The sequence below is a fragment of the Panthera leo genome, chromosome B4, assembly GCF_018350215.1.
Source record: "Panthera leo isolate Ple1 chromosome B4, P.leo_Ple1_pat1.1, whole genome shotgun sequence".
Taxonomy (NCBI): domain Eukaryota; kingdom Metazoa; phylum Chordata; class Mammalia; order Carnivora; family Felidae; genus Panthera; species Panthera leo.
This window is the reverse complement of record NC_056685.1, coordinates 52451395-52467110: the sequence shown is the minus strand read 5'-3', so window position 1 is coordinate 52467110 and position 15716 is coordinate 52451395. Positions and strand designations below refer to the sequence as shown.

At 38.9% G+C, this 15716-nt stretch overlaps 1 long non-coding RNA gene across 1 annotated transcript in view; it reads right to left on the bottom strand.

The window, feature by feature from the left end:
• Positions 1 to 304: 304 nt before the first annotated feature.
• The window catches only part of LOC122224304, a 211763-nt gene continuing 196351 nt past the window's right edge, over positions 305 to 15716 (bottom strand). The window contains exons 2-3 of the long non-coding RNA XR_006204717.1: positions 4398 to 4496; positions 305 to 1553 (exon numbers count right to left, since the gene is read on the bottom strand). This is a non-coding gene — a long non-coding RNA (uncharacterized LOC122224304). The remainder of the gene's footprint in view (positions 1554 to 4397; positions 4497 to 15716) is intronic.

Here is a 15716-nt window from a genome sequence, read left to right as displayed (position 1 = left end):
ATGAGAACGATACTGGTTCTTACTTCATAGTGTTCTAATAAGAATGGAATGAGTTAATATGAAAAAAGCACTCAGAAATGTTCCTGCACACAATATCCTATATGATCACACATGGTAACTACTATGAAGATGATTGTTATTGTTGTATCTTTAGCGCTCTTGACTCTCCAGCACCACAGAATAATGAATGCTTCTGAGGTTTCTCTTAACTATTAGGAAGTTTCATCTAGTTTCAATAAGTTTAACAAAAAGAAAGTTTGCCATATATTTTAGAAAGGTTTTTCCTAAAAACATTTATGGGATTAAGGGAATCTGCCTTAATTATCCCAAAAAGTCATTATAAGGAACAATGAGGTTAGATAAATAAACTGCCATTGTTTGTGAGAACATTATTTGACTCACACTACTAAGAACCATGTACCAACAATGTGATTACATTTCCCTTGTACTTCTGATCACCAAAGGATTTGCAATCAATATTAATTCTTTTTAAAAAGAAGCAACCAGATCCAAACACCCAAATTCTCTTAGAGCTTACCTTTGCTCTTTGCTATTTAATTTTTTTTTCACCATGTTAATCCGAAAAGTAAAATACCATAGTAATCCAAGGTTCATCCATATTGAGTTTAGATGCAGAAAAGAATTGGAGCCCCTCTAGTGTGATTTCCAAAGCATAGGTTACTACCTTATGTAAATTCTAAACAAAAGAATAAATACTTAGCTTGGGGATAATGACAATATTTTTAAAGAAATATCCCATCACATGATTATGTAAACATTCAACCAAGATGTTTTCCCCAAATTTAGAGACACGTTGAAAATAAGTAGACTTTACCAAATTCCAAATTGGTCCAATTTCCCGCTGGACCATTTCTTCATGTTTGCATAGATTGATGTTTTTTAATTAACTGACTTTGGATAGCAGTTGCATTCTCTGTGCATAAAAACACTTTCTTATTTCCTGTTCACTTTGTGTTAGACACACTTCTCTGTTTCACCACACTGGAAAATGAAGTTGGAACACATATTTTCAGAGACAATGTAGACACCACAAAGAAATGAGGGAGGGAGGAATCAGTCCTACTGCCACTGAATGGGGAAGCAATATGAATTTGCTGCAGACACACTCCTACAGAAGAAAAAATTAAGCCTATTTTTTGCCCATTTTCAACTAAACCTGTAGGAGGAATGAAACATGTTTTTTTCAATGACTCAACAGGAGAGAGGCAAAGGAAACTATTTTAAGTCTATAATATGTTATTAACCTTTTGTGACAAGAATGTCTTTGCACTTTACAATGTGGGAAGAGGACACGTTAGAAAGGTATATGCAGTGGTATACGTCAGCAATGGGACAAGGAAGGTTTTTCAGTGTTGCATGTATTTCCCTGTGTTCTCTTTTAGGTATCTCACCCACTCTGTCTCATTGCAAGTGCCCGTCCTTACAACGAGAGGACAGGTGCAGACTGTGGACAGAAGAGGCCACAGAAGGGGCCTTGGAAGTCTTCCTTATCCAATCGGCAAACCACAACATGGTGAGGAAGGGTGCTGACACTGGTTGTGAAAAAAAAAAAAATTAGAAAAGGTGAATAAAACAGAAACCAAAATTTTTAAAACACTCTAAAGGACTAAAAATCTGCATAAAATAATATGAAAAGGGTTGTGTTCAAGGCAATTCAGCAAATACCGTCTGCCTACGAGGTGCCTTGCACTGTGCTAGGTGAGGGAGCTAATGTCCTTCGGGACATTCCCAAGTACATAGTCTTCCTGAAAACATTTTCCAGTTGCCAAATTCCTGATAGAATTGAATGATTAAGAAAGAAATATGTAATATCTGTAAAGATGAGGGGAACTGGAAAGAATCTGGACGACACATAAGTCATCCGCACAATAAAGGAGAGTCAGGGAGAGCAAAACCTGTTCAGGGAACCATAAATAGTCCAGGCGGAGCTAATGCCCAGGGGCCATGTGAAAATTGGAAAAAATGCTGGAGTCTTGAATAGAGCTGGGTTCAAGTCCCACTGTAACACCAGCTGTACGTCTCTTATCAAGTCACATTATAGCTCCAGGCCCCAGCTCCCTCCTGCATAAGAGGTAATACTATCTATTGTCATGACACCTATCTCAAAAAATTATTGTGAGAGTTAAACTGGGCAATATATGTGAAAGATTTAGGGCTCTTCCTGGCACACAGCCATCCAGTTATACACATTATCAAACTGGAGAACAATGGCAGAAATTGAAAAAGAGCTGGAATTAGGTTGGGATTAGATAACCTAATTTAGCTACCAAAGAAGAAATAAAAAGAAATATGCAAAGATGCGCAATCTCTCTAGTAATCAAGGAAATGCTATAGTGAAATATAGTGAAATAACATATTTAGTTATCAGATTCTTAAAAAAAGGAAAAAGGGGCACTTGGTGGCTTAGTTGGTTAAGTGTCCAACTCTTCATTTCCACTCAGGTCATGATCTCGCGGTTTGTGAGTTCAAGCCCCATGTCTGCACTGTCAGTGCAGAGCCTGCTTGGGATTCTCCCTCTCTCTGTCTCTCTGCCCCTCCCCCCACCACATGCATGTACTCTCTCAAAATAAATAAACATTAAAAAAAGAAAAAGATAGATATCCACTGTTTGCTAAGATGTAAGGAAATAAGCATTATCTTGCACAATCAGTAGGTGTATAGACTGACACAATCATTCAGAAGGACAAACTGACAGTAATGCACATGCCCTTCAACCCAGCAATTACACCACAGAAATCCTAATTCATGTGTTTGTACATATATTGCTATCACTTTAGTCCACACCGCCACTATCTGGCCTATTGCAATATACGTCTGTATCAGTCAGCTTTGCTGCAATAACAAACCACCCCAATATCTTCATAGCTTACAGTATCAAATGTGTATTTCTCACACTTGTGGTTATATGTGGTTATATAAGGGCTGAAAATTTGCTATGGGTTGTGGCTCTTCACAGGTCTTTTCATTCCAAGAACCCAGCCTGATTCTCTCATTGCAGGGAGAAGAACCATTTCATTCTGAAATGAACCATGCAATCTGATTTAAGGGCTTTAGTAGTTCATGTCTGCACACATTCCACTAAATCAGAGCCAGCTGTATGATCCAGCTTGACAACTGGGTGGATGGGTAATGGTGGGGAGAAGGGACACAGAGATACTTCCGTAGGGCGGCATTGCATACCAAATAGCAAGAAAGTAGGAATGTATAATCCTTGTTTATGGAAGAAAAGGGAGAAATTGACTATGCATAATCATAGATTCATACCCCTAACTGGTCTACTGGCTTCCACACTGCAGCCAGAGTGATCCAATTAAAACAGAAGTCTGATTCTATAACTCCTCTACTCAAAACATTCCAACAGCTACACATGTCACTCGGAGTAAAAAAACCAGTCTTCATCATGGCCTAAAAGACCTGGATGGTTTGAGTTCTCTCCTCCAGCCCATTTCCCTTCTGATCATCCCCCATCAAAACTCGTCTTTAGCCACACTTGCTTCCCACCTATCTCAGGGCCTTTGTACATCCTGCCTAAAGTACTCTGCATTCAGATATGCCCTGGCCTAGCATCCCCGCATCCTTTAGGCTTCATTCAAATGGCAACTTAAAAGTAGATAACTGGTTACCTGAATCTATACATGTAATAAAACTGCACAGAACTGTACACAAATACACCCACACAGTGAGTACACGTAAAAACTGGGAGAATTTGAATGAGGCCTATAGACTACACCACTATCATTTTCTTCATTTTGATATGACACTATACTCATGCAAGATATTACCATGGAGAAATCTGGGTAAGGTATTATTTGTACTACTTTGCAACTTCCAGTGAGTCTATAATTATCTCAAAATTCAAAGTTTTTCTTAAATGAGAAAAAATAGGTCATTAACCACCGTGTATAAAAAGACACCCTCCTACTATATATCCCTTTATTCTGTCTATTCCACTTCACTGTCCTTATGAGCTGACAGATTTACATGGTTTGATATAGGTCATATAGTTACTTGATTACTGTCTGTTTCCCCCACTAGAAAATAAATCCATGGCAGCAAGACCTTTGTTTTGTTTACCGTTGATTCCCTGGCACCAAGAAGAATTCCTGGCATGTAGTAGGTACTCAATAAACATCTATTAAAAAAAATAAATGTGCCCAGTACTCAAAATTAGAAACTACCTAAATGCTCATAAATGGGGATAATTAGTTAAGTTTTGATATATGCCGAATACTCTATGGCAATTTAGAGAATGAAGTAGATCCCTATATACTCACATGGAAAGAACACCATGATATATTGCTAAGGGAAAAAAACAAGTTCTATAAAACTGGCACAAGATGATCCCTCCCAATTAGTAAAGCAGAAAATCATAATACCTTAGAGCAGGGATTCTAAGTGCACATCCTCATTCCACTCTTCATTTGCTGGGTGGCCTTGGATAAGTTATTTCATCTCACTGGCCTCAACTTCCACATCTGCAAAATCAAAATAACGCTGCAGGGATTAAATGAGTAAAGACCATGACATGGTATAATACAGCTCTAGTTCTTAGCATACTGTAAACATTTAAAAGTTAGTTATGATTATCGTTTATGTACAAAGTCCTATACAACTATCCGATAAGTGTTTTAAATCCAGAGAGAGGGGCGCCTGGGTGGCTCAGTCGGTTAAGCGTCCGACTTCAGCTCAGGTCACGATCTGGCGGTCTGTGAGTTCGAGCCCCGCGTCAGGCTCTGGGCTGATGGCTCAGAGCCTGGAGCCTGCTTCCGATTCTGTGTCTCCCTCTCTCTCTGCCCCTCCCCCGTTCATGCTCTGTCTCTCTCTGTCTCAAAAATAAATAAAACGTTAAAAAAAAAAAAAAATTTTAAATCCAGAGAGAAACATCAAGAATGAAACAGAAAAGTGTTAGCAGCAGTGACCTCTAGGGAGAGGGAAGGGAAGAGATGTGGGATGAGATGAATTGGTTTTTTTTGTTTTGTTTCTGTTTTTTTGTTTTTGTTTTTGTTTTTAATTAAAAACCACACATCCGAGGGGTCAAATAAAAATCATTTTAAATTACATACGCTATGCTTTCTTCCATAACTGATGGATAATCAAGGATTAACTACAGCTGCTTCACCTAAATTTGCAGTGGGGGGTGCAGAGCCCAGGAGCCCACACACAGGGCTGAGGCTGCCAGTCCCCGGGGCCCTGCCCAGCACTCCTAATTGCTGAGCAACACTGACGTGGGCGCTGGTGCCCAAGGTGTGCTGAAGGGCAGGAGTATGAGTACCTGCTCCTCTCTCTCTCTGTTCTTCACCCATTAGCCACTCTATTAAATGGGGCCTCACACTATGGAAAATTGTTTCCAACTCAGAGAATTCTGCTAAGACTCTGCCACTTGCTGGCTTCCAGCTGGTGGGTCAGTTAATATCTTGTCTCATTTTCTCCAGGTTTTATTTTGTCTTTTGACAAAAACATCTCTTCTCTGCAGCTCAGCACGGCTTTAGCTTGTTACTCAGTTATGCTAAATTTATTTTTCCTGGTGCATGTTTGTTATTCACCTTCCTCATCTCCCTTCATCCTGCTTTTACCTTTGTCTTTTTTAGCTTTTATTTTAAATCATACATTTTTATGTTTAATCATTTTTGTTTCTCTGCTAATCAGCCTCTGTCTCATCATTACTTTTTATTTACCATTATTTAAAAATATCATAATTTTGGGGGCGCCTGGGTGGCTCAGTCAGTTAAGCGTCCAACTTCAGCTCAGGTCACGATCTCACGGTTTGTGAGTTTGAGCCCCGCGTCAGGCTCTGTGCTGACAGCTCAGAGCCTGGAACCTGCTTCGGATTCTGTGTCTCCCTCTCTCTCTGCCCCTCCCCTGCTCATGCTCTGTATCTCTCTGTCTCAAAATAAATAAAAACATTTAAAAAATTAAATTAAAAAAGATCGTAATTTTGTCATGCTCTTTAACTTTTATTATTACTTTGTTTTAAAATTCAATAAACCCTATAAAAAACTTCATGCTTATTTCTTTTAGGTTGTTCTTTATTTAGGTTTGTAAAATCTTTTATCTCGTTTTTAATATAATCCTTATTTGTTTTTCATTTTGTGGAAAATTCAATCAAATTTTTCTCTTCTCCTTTCTTAATTTAAAAAATGTTTATTTATTTATGCTTTTGAGAGACAGAGATAGAAAGCGAGCAGTGGGAGGGGCAGAAGGAGAGGGACAAAGAGAATCCCAAGCAGCCTCCGCAACTATCAGCATAGAGCCCTACTTGGGGCTCGAACCCACAAACCGTGAGATAATAACCTGAACTGAAACTGCTTAACCAACTGAACCACCCAGGTGCCCCACTCCTTTCTTAAATTTTAATTCAATTCCATGTCATGATTTGCCTTTATGATGGCAGGTTGACAGCACAGGCAAAGTGGTGGTAATACAGACAAACACACCATGCTACCAGGACAATTGGAGGTCTATGATCCTTCAGCTGTCCCTGGAGCCACCCCTGTAGTTCTATCACCTTCTTCACCCCTACTTAGCAAAAGGCGTCTTTCTGTAATATTTGTTTTCTAAATATATTCCTCCATGGTCATCATGATAGAGTGTGTACTGTCCCAACTCTCTGTGAGGAGCTCACCATTCTAAAATTCAGAGTTTGACCATAATCTAAGAAGCCCAAATTGGGCAAGAGATTATAGTAAGAGAAGGTGGCTTCATCAACATGCCTGGACTGAGCGTGGCTAACCCACCCACAGATTTCTATCAAAGACGCCAAAGCACAGCGACCATAATCAGACTTCTACAACACCACTTCTACGTCAGCCTGATTCTGATAACTTATTTCTACCTTAGTCTTCGCCCTTCCCAGCAGACCTCTAGAAGGAGCCTCCAATGTATTAGTTTCTTCATTATCTTCCCTCATTATGAGACATAAGCTCAGAAGAACTGAGTTAATCCTTGATAGAGTGGGGAGAGAGGAGGGTTTTTTGTTTTGTTTTGTCTTAATTGAGTCAGCTCTGCTTTAACTGGGTAACATCATAAACATACAGTAAAATCATTAAGTGGTATGGTCTACTTAGGTTATCAAAAATGAATGCAGAGATGATGCTCCTTCAACTTAAGAGATTTATATGATCCACAAAATGTCTCAAACTACAGTGAAACAGCTCAGTTTGGGTTTCTCCTTCCCTATTTCACTCTCCCAAAGAGAAACACAAAGCTATATGAGAAAAGAACCTAGTTCGTGTTCTGGGCTTGGGCCATAACATTGATTTTTCTAATTTCCTTCACTTTTCTCTCATTATGCCTCTTGTTTATTCTTTTTGGACCCTTTCCCTGTGGACCCAGCCTGCTGTTGCACAATCCCCATGATTCTATCCACCCTCTACCAACAGTCCTAGGAAATAACATTAGCCAAGTATCCTGACTGAAGATCCAAATCATCAGACCATTCCCAGTCACTACCCACACCCATCCATGACAGCTCTCTTCAATCGACTCACTCTCTAATGAAGGTCCTTCTGGTCAGGTATCTTCCAAGATCTGTCCACCTGGGCCATAACCCGGCTCATTTAAATTTGGTCTGTTCAACCAGCAACTGCAACTTTTTTTAACATTTATGTATTTATTTTGAGGGGTGGGAGGGCAAGGAAAAGAGGGAGAGAAAGAATCCCAAGCAGGCTCTGCACTATCAGCACAGAGCCCAACGTGGGGCTTGATCTTATGAGCTGTGGGATCATGACCTGAGCCAAAATCAAGAGTCAGACGCTTACCTGACTGAGCTACCCAGGTGCCCCTCAACTGCAACTTTAACCTACTAAGCTGCATAATAATGCCAGTGTGTACATTTCCTTATCATCAGTAAAACTACAACTAAGTGAATGTAAATCCCTAGGGAATAAATTGCAAAGGAATTCAATGACAAAGATCTTCATAGATTAGTTTTTCTAATCCACTTTAATAATAGATACCTGCTGCAAGAGACATGTGGTTCAGAAATCCATTTGCTGTATTCAGTGTTTAGGTTTCTCTCTTTTTTTCCTAGCCATACAGGGGAGAGATCTGGAGTAACCACTCTGTTGGCTGTCTGCTTCAGAGATCACCTGCTGTGCAGTTCACACTCCAGAAATGTGTCCATTTAGCCCAATTTTTCAGTTCCCTGATAAGCCATACACACCTGCTGGGCCATATGTGCAAAGGAAGAGAAAGCTGTGCCATTATCTTTTCCTAATACTTTGTTTCATTTCACTTCAGACTCTGACAGGAAAGCATTTATTAAATAAAAGGCATAAGCGTATTCCAGAAAATTATAAATGTTTAAGTTTATGATGTTAGAAGAACTCGTTAAAAAGAGCCTAATCATGATTTCCAACAGGGTTTCCAGAAAATACATTCTTGAAGCTCCCCAAAATTTACCAAGTTGTTCAGATTCAGGGAAGTGATCATGGTCTTGCATGGCAGAGTATAAATTGATTGTCATGATTCTGAGATTCACAGAAAGCTTCTGCCAAAATCCCAGAGCAGAAATAAATGTATCAATTGCTGCCAAACCATGAAAACAAAATAGTAAATCAACTTGGAGACAGAAACTAGCTATAAACGAAAGGAAGAATTTGAAGATGTCTTCCAGGGTCAGATATGATACTATTTTTTTAAATTTTTTATTTTTTTTTAATAGAGAGACAGAGCACAAGCAGGGGAGGGGAAGAGAGAGAGGGAGACACAGAATCTGAGCTGTCAGCCCAGAGCCCGATGTGGGGCTCAAACTCATGGACCATGAGATATGACCTGAGCCAAAGTCGGACACTAACTGACTGAGCCACCCAGGCGCCCCAGACGTAATACCATTTAGAAAGTATAACCAACACCAAATTATACCTATATTTAATACAAAATGTCCTCCAAAGTTCTGAGAAACATTAGCTCAGTAACTTCTGCTATTGTTCATAAAAGTAGGTATTATTGCTCATACAAATGGAATAATCCAACATAGAAACGGGGGGAAATGTATGCACAAAGATGTTCTTCTCAGTTTTATTCACAATATTTTTTATCTGAAGCCATCTAAATGATCTAAAATTGTGAAATGATTAATTAGTAAGTGAAATGATAAATATCAAATATACAATGGAATAATTTTCTACATTGAAAATTATTTTTGGGATGCCTGGGGGCTCAGTTGGTTAGGCATCCAACTTCAGCTCAAGTCATGATCTTGCGTTTGGCCAGTTCAAGCCCCACGTCAGGCTCTGTGCTGACAGCTTGGAGCCTGCTTCAGATTCTGTGTCTCACTTTCTCTCTGCCCCTCCCCCACTCACGCTTTCTCTCAAAAATAAACATTGAAAAAAAGAAAATTATTTTTATAAATAGTTTATTATAACAAGTGGAAATTATTTTTTATAATAATTTTATTTTTTTTTAATTTTTTTTAACATTTATTCATTTTTTGAGAGACAGAGAGAGAGACAGAGCATGAGTGGGGGAAGGGCAGAGAGAAGCATGACACAGAATCTGAAGCAGGCTCCAGGCTCTGAACTGACAACACAGAGCCCAACGTGGAGATTGAACTCACAGACCATGAGATCATGACCTGAGCCAAAGTCTGACACTTAACCGACTGAGCCACCCAGGTGTCCCTATAATAATTTTAATTGGAAAAAGTCAGGATAAAAAATTGAATAAGCATTGCACAGAGGACTCCCATTAGATTCAACAAAAACCAACCATCAACAAGGCATATCATAGTCAAATTCACAAAATACTCAGGCAAGGAGAGAATCATGAAAGCAGCAAGGGATAAAAAGTCCTGAGCCTACAAGAGAAGACAGATCAGGTTTGCAGCAGACCTATCTACAGAAACTTGGCAGGCCAGAAAGCAGTGGCAGGATATATTCAATGTGCTGAATCAGAAAAATATGCAATCAAGAATTCTTTATCCAGCAAGGCTGTCATTCAAAACAGGAGAGATTAAAAGTTTCCCAGACAAAACTTAAAGGAGTTCATGACCACTAAACCAGCCCTGCAAGAAATTTTAAGGGGGACTCTCTGAGGGCAGAAAAGATGAAAATACATACATACATACATATATCAACACCAAAAATTGAATAAGCATTATATATAAAATGATGAAGATTAAAAAAGAAATTTTTATAACAGACACATCCACAGTTAGGTATGGAAACTTAGAGGACATTTCACTTGTCTATGTAACATGATGTTGATGAAGATTTATTTTCCTTTGCCCTAAAATTAACAATCAGGATCCAAAATTTAGAACAAACGTATTAATTAAATAAAACGTCCGAAGCAGATCAAAAACAATAAACCCAAACACAAGCTCAGGATTGATTAAACAGAAGCTGAGCTGGTTCTGACATTCAACGTTCACCCCATCACTATTTTATCTAAGTCAAATAGACAGTCAAGAGAAAGGAAAAGAAATAAAGAGACGACCCAGGTTATTAGGACTGAATTATTCAAGGTGAATGGGGTTTCTGAACCCTGAAGCCAAGTGAAAGGGAATTCCCAGAGAATCACTTGCCTCGGAAAGGAAGTTATCATCTGGGTGTTTCTGGGGCCGTAGAATCTATGGATTCATGCTGATCTTACCACTGGAGTGAAACAATGACTTCTTGAGGGAGCGTGATGTATTTGGGGGCATACATGAACTTAGACACTCTGGCCTACTTCTGGACTACACATTTCCAAAGCAAGGAGGCATGCCATAGCACTGGTTCCCACAAAGCAAAGACAGACATAGTGTGACTGAGATGAAGATGGCCAGCAACCTGACACTCAGTCCTCACGCACCCTCAAGAGGCACAGAGAACCACAGTAGAGGTTTCCAGGAGTGATATGTGATAAAGCACATAGGTGACAATAGAACTAGAAGGTATTTTTAGAAAAATCAAACAAAAACTCTTAGAACTATAAAATTACTTGTTGATTATCTCTCACTGAACTGGAGATAAGTTGGTAGAGAATACCCAGACAGAAATAAAAAGAGAGAAAAAAAGGGAAAAACAACAAACTGGGCATATTCCTATGAGATAGAGTGAAAGTACTAGTAATGATTAATACTGTACCTATTTAAAAACATAGAATCTAACCATAAGAGACTCTTAACTACAGAGAATAAACTGAGGATTGACGGAGGGAGGTGGATGGGGGGATGGGCTAAAAAGGATGATGCGTATTAAGGAGGGCACTTGTTATGTTGAGCACTGGGTGTTATATGTAAGTGATCAATCACTAAATTCTACTCCTGAAACCAGTATTACACTATATCCTAACTAATCAGGATTTAAAAATTTGAAGGAAAAAAAAGAGCACACAGGTGGAGACATGAGCTGTGAAGCTGCCAGATTCCCCACTAGCAAAAGAGGTTGGCACCACAGCTCCCAAAGGAGCCCAAAGATGCCCCTTTCTTGGGGTGCCTGGGTGGCTCAGTCGGTAAAGCGTCCGACTTCAGCTCAGGTCATGATCTCGCGGTCCATGAGACAGGTCTGTGCGGACAGCTCAGAGCCTGGAGCCTGCTTGGGATTCTGTGTCTCCCTCTCTCTCCGCCTCTCCCCCACTTGCACTCTGTCTCTGTCTCTCAAAAATGAATAAACCTTAAAAAAAAAAAAAAAGATGCCCCTTTCCTTCGAAGCCAAACACCTCCCCAAGAAAACAGTACCCACCATCTCTAGAGAAACTGCCCCCTGAATGGAAGTGACTAGCAGTGGAGAGAACCAGACTGAGCCACTGCCAGACTGGGCTGCCCTCCCAACAGAACATATTTAAGAATGCAATTTCTCCTACACCTTCTCCTGGCTCACCCAATACACCTGGGAAACCAGTCAGAAACCGAAGAAAGGGAAGGAGAGGTGGTGACCCAGAGGCAAATCATGTCCCTCCCATCCTATCTCTACTCCCTACTGGGGTAGGGGAGGAATCTTTAGGGCCTAAACCTGTATGGTGCTGAAGGAAGAGGAGGAGATATTTATGGAATTGAAAATGAGATCAATGCTTCACCGTGGGCCATGCAGAATGTTGAATAATGGAAAGTGACTGGAAAATATGGGATAGGAACAAGGTGTTGATAAGCAATGTAGATAAGGAATTCATCATGACACAGAAGTATTGGAGAAAATAAAATCACTTATATTTGTAGCCCACCAAGTTTACAGTATTCAATAAACTAGTCATGTCTTTAAATGTGCTATCATGATCATGCGGCGGGGGGGGTTGTATTTGTTTCTGTTTGTTGGTTTTCAAACTCTATAGTTAATCACTTTTAATTTGGTCAGATAAAAAACAATTTTTGATTCAGGATATATAAATTCTTTCCTTTTTAATATATTTTTTAAAATTTTTATTTCTGAGGGAGAACGATTGAGTGTGGGAGGAGCAGAGGGAGAGGGAGAATCTTAAGCTGGCTCAGCACTGAGTGTGGAGCTCTATCCCACAACTCTGGGATCATGACCTGAGCCAAAATCAAGACTCGATAGCTCAACCAACTGAGCCATCTGGGTGCCCCAGTATTTTATTTTTAAGTAATCTCTACACTCAACATGGGGCTTGAACCCACGACCCCGAGATCAAGAGCTGCATGCTCCTCTGACTGAGCCAGCCACATTCCCTAGGGATATATAAATTCTTAAGTCCCAGGGCCCCTTTATCTGTTCCTATTATTAGGGCCTTATATATTTTATGAACAGGTCTAATTTTCCCCATTAAACTGATGGCTATTTGAGTGCAGAATTTAAGTCTGATGTATCTTTTTATCCCCTAAGTGTAACACAGTACCATGCATATAGAAGGTACTCAGTAAATATTAATGGAATGAGCTATTTGTTCATGTATTTTACTGCTAAAGTAAGTATATGAGAAAGTTGCTTACACATTTATTCATGAAGAGTGATCTGAGTGATGGGTCATTTAGTTCTGGAATTACACTTTGGAGACCTATATGGGTCTTCCCTCCTAGGGGAACAGTGGTTAACTAATGCAGTTGTATGAAATATTAACAATCCAATCTAATACATATGCCTTCCAGTTTACTGTAAATTGAGAAAAATGTACCAACTTATTTTAAATTGGGAAAACCTTCAAGTTCAAGGCAATTATCTCTATTTTCAACTTCTCAAAAATAATTCATGTGATGCTGAAACTTGAAAGTGTTATTCACCCTTAGTTATCCTATAATGGATAACTATTGATATGAGAAAGTGTCCTATATTATAAATTATTATTCATATTGCATGTGTCCAAATTAAATTCAAACTTGAGGAAATTAGGTTAGTTTCCAAATCTCTTAGGTAGTGAATTACATTTATTAAAGTTGACCAAGTACAGTCAGCCAAATAGTTGTATGCATATAGACAGCCTGAAAGTCATATGTAGGTTATGTTATGCAATATTTTATTAAAATTTCTGAATGGAAATTCTATAAAACATAATAATTAAGGCCAAAGTGTTATTTTTAATGCACAGTGTAAAAACTATTTCATAATTCCATATTTTAACAACAAAGAAAATTATTCAAAGTCTACAACCAGAGAAAAGCTTCCCCAGACTAAAATCTACCAGGAAAATTAATATATAGACATCATTTTTTCTCACAATTGTTTGCTCCATGGATATTTTAAATATCCATTTTTAACTACTTCTCTCCTAACAACATACATGTAAAATGACTTATGTGGTTACAAATATTATTATATGTATAAAGAGATAAACTTGGCCTTAAGAAGCATAAGTTATAGATGTTGTATCATCACTTAATTAGTGAAAATACCAAAAGTCTAAGTCCCAAATTAGAAACTCAATTCATAATTGTAATAGAATGGTACTATATGAATGCAATTAAATGTAAAATGTAATTTTTTGTACCCTGTTTCTCCTTAAAAATATATTTGGGGCACCTAGGTGGCTCAGTCTGTTGAGCAGCCGACTTCAGCTCAGGTCATTATCTCACTGCTTGTGAGTTTGAGCCCTGCATCAGGCTCTGTGCTGACAGCTCAGAGCCTGGAGCCTGCTTCAGATTCTGTCTCCATCTCTCTGCCCCTCCCCTGCTCAAGCTCTGTCTGTCTGTCTCTCTCTCTCTCTCTCTATCAAATATAAAAAAAATAAAATATATAAAATATATATGTAGGTATGTATATATTTGATCACTAAGCAATGATAAATACAACTTTTTTTAAGGATGAAAAAATTTAAACATGTGAAAAATCGTTCCATATACATATATGCAAATTACACATATGACGTGTGTGTGTGTGTGTGTGTGTGTGTGTGTACATATATTTAAAGTCAGCCACCCTAAAGTAAAATTGAGCCATCCTAGGAGTGCCTGGTGGCTCAGTTGGTTAAGCATCCAACTCTTGATTTCAGCTCAGGCCATGATCTCATGGTTTGTGTGTTCGAGCCTCACATCAGGCTCTGCGCTGACAGTGTGGGGCCTGCTTGGGATTCTCTCTCCCTCCCTCTCTCTGTGTCCCTCCCCCACACACTGTCCCTCTCTCTCTCAAAATAAATAAATAAACTTTAAAAAATATTGAGCCATTCCTATCTGAATGTTTAAGAATAATTATAACCTAAAGCAAAATAAATGTCTTCTACAGTAAAAGAAAAAACAAAAAAGAAGTCAGTGTAGTTGCTATGATTGGGTTTCAAATCTTGCTCTACACTTCCTGGCAGCTAAAAAGAGAGCAAAATGTAATGGTCTGTTATTTAACCTCTGGAGTGGAATTATGACAGTACTCTCTTCAAAGACACATTGTGAAAATATCCTGAGAAAATGTAGGTGAAGTGTTTGGCATAGCATGGTGCATAGGAGATGTGTATTCTCCAGTATTACTACCTAGAAGGAAAAGACAAATGAAGTTTTTCATGAAAGATCTAGTTAACGCCACTACCAAATCCTAAGGAAATTTTCCTACATGGATCATCATATCAGGGACTTAAATGAGTCACTTCATCAAACTTGACTGTGTACACCAGTAGAGTCTGAATTACGATAGTTTCTTTTTCCCAGGAATGCTCATTGTATTGGTGTCAGGCACAGTGCCTTCTACATAATGAATAGTCATGTTTAATTGATCTTGTTACAACATAATGCTTTCCAATAAATATTTCTGGCTATCAAAGCCTTTCAATTTTGCTCCACAGTCTGTAAAGTACCTGAGCTACAGCCAAGGCTCTCCTCTTCAAATCTTCCAAATACCTTGCAGGAAAAAGAAACCTAAATTCCCAGTCAATGCCACCTGCCATAATAAAGTACATCTACTCATCTACAGCCAAGAAATGGAACAGAGTAGAATATGCATCAAATCTCCCTTATTGTACTGCAAGGTGACATTCTACTTTCCTAAAAATTATGAGAATTCACCACAATGAGATACTACTTCACACCAGTCAGAATGGCGAAAATTAACAACTCAGGCAATAACAGATGTTGGCGAGGATGCAGAGAAAGAGGAACACTTTTGCACTGCTGGTGGGAATGCAAACTGGTGCAGCCACTCTGGAAAACAGTATGGAGGTTCCTCAAAAAATTAATAATAGAACTACCCTATGACCCAGCAATTGCACTACTAGGTATTTATCCAAGGGATACAGGTGTGCTGTTTCAAAGGAGTATGTGCACCCCCATGTTTATAGCAGCACTATCAACAATAGCCAAAATATGGAAAGAGCCCAAATGTCCATCGATGGATGAATGGATA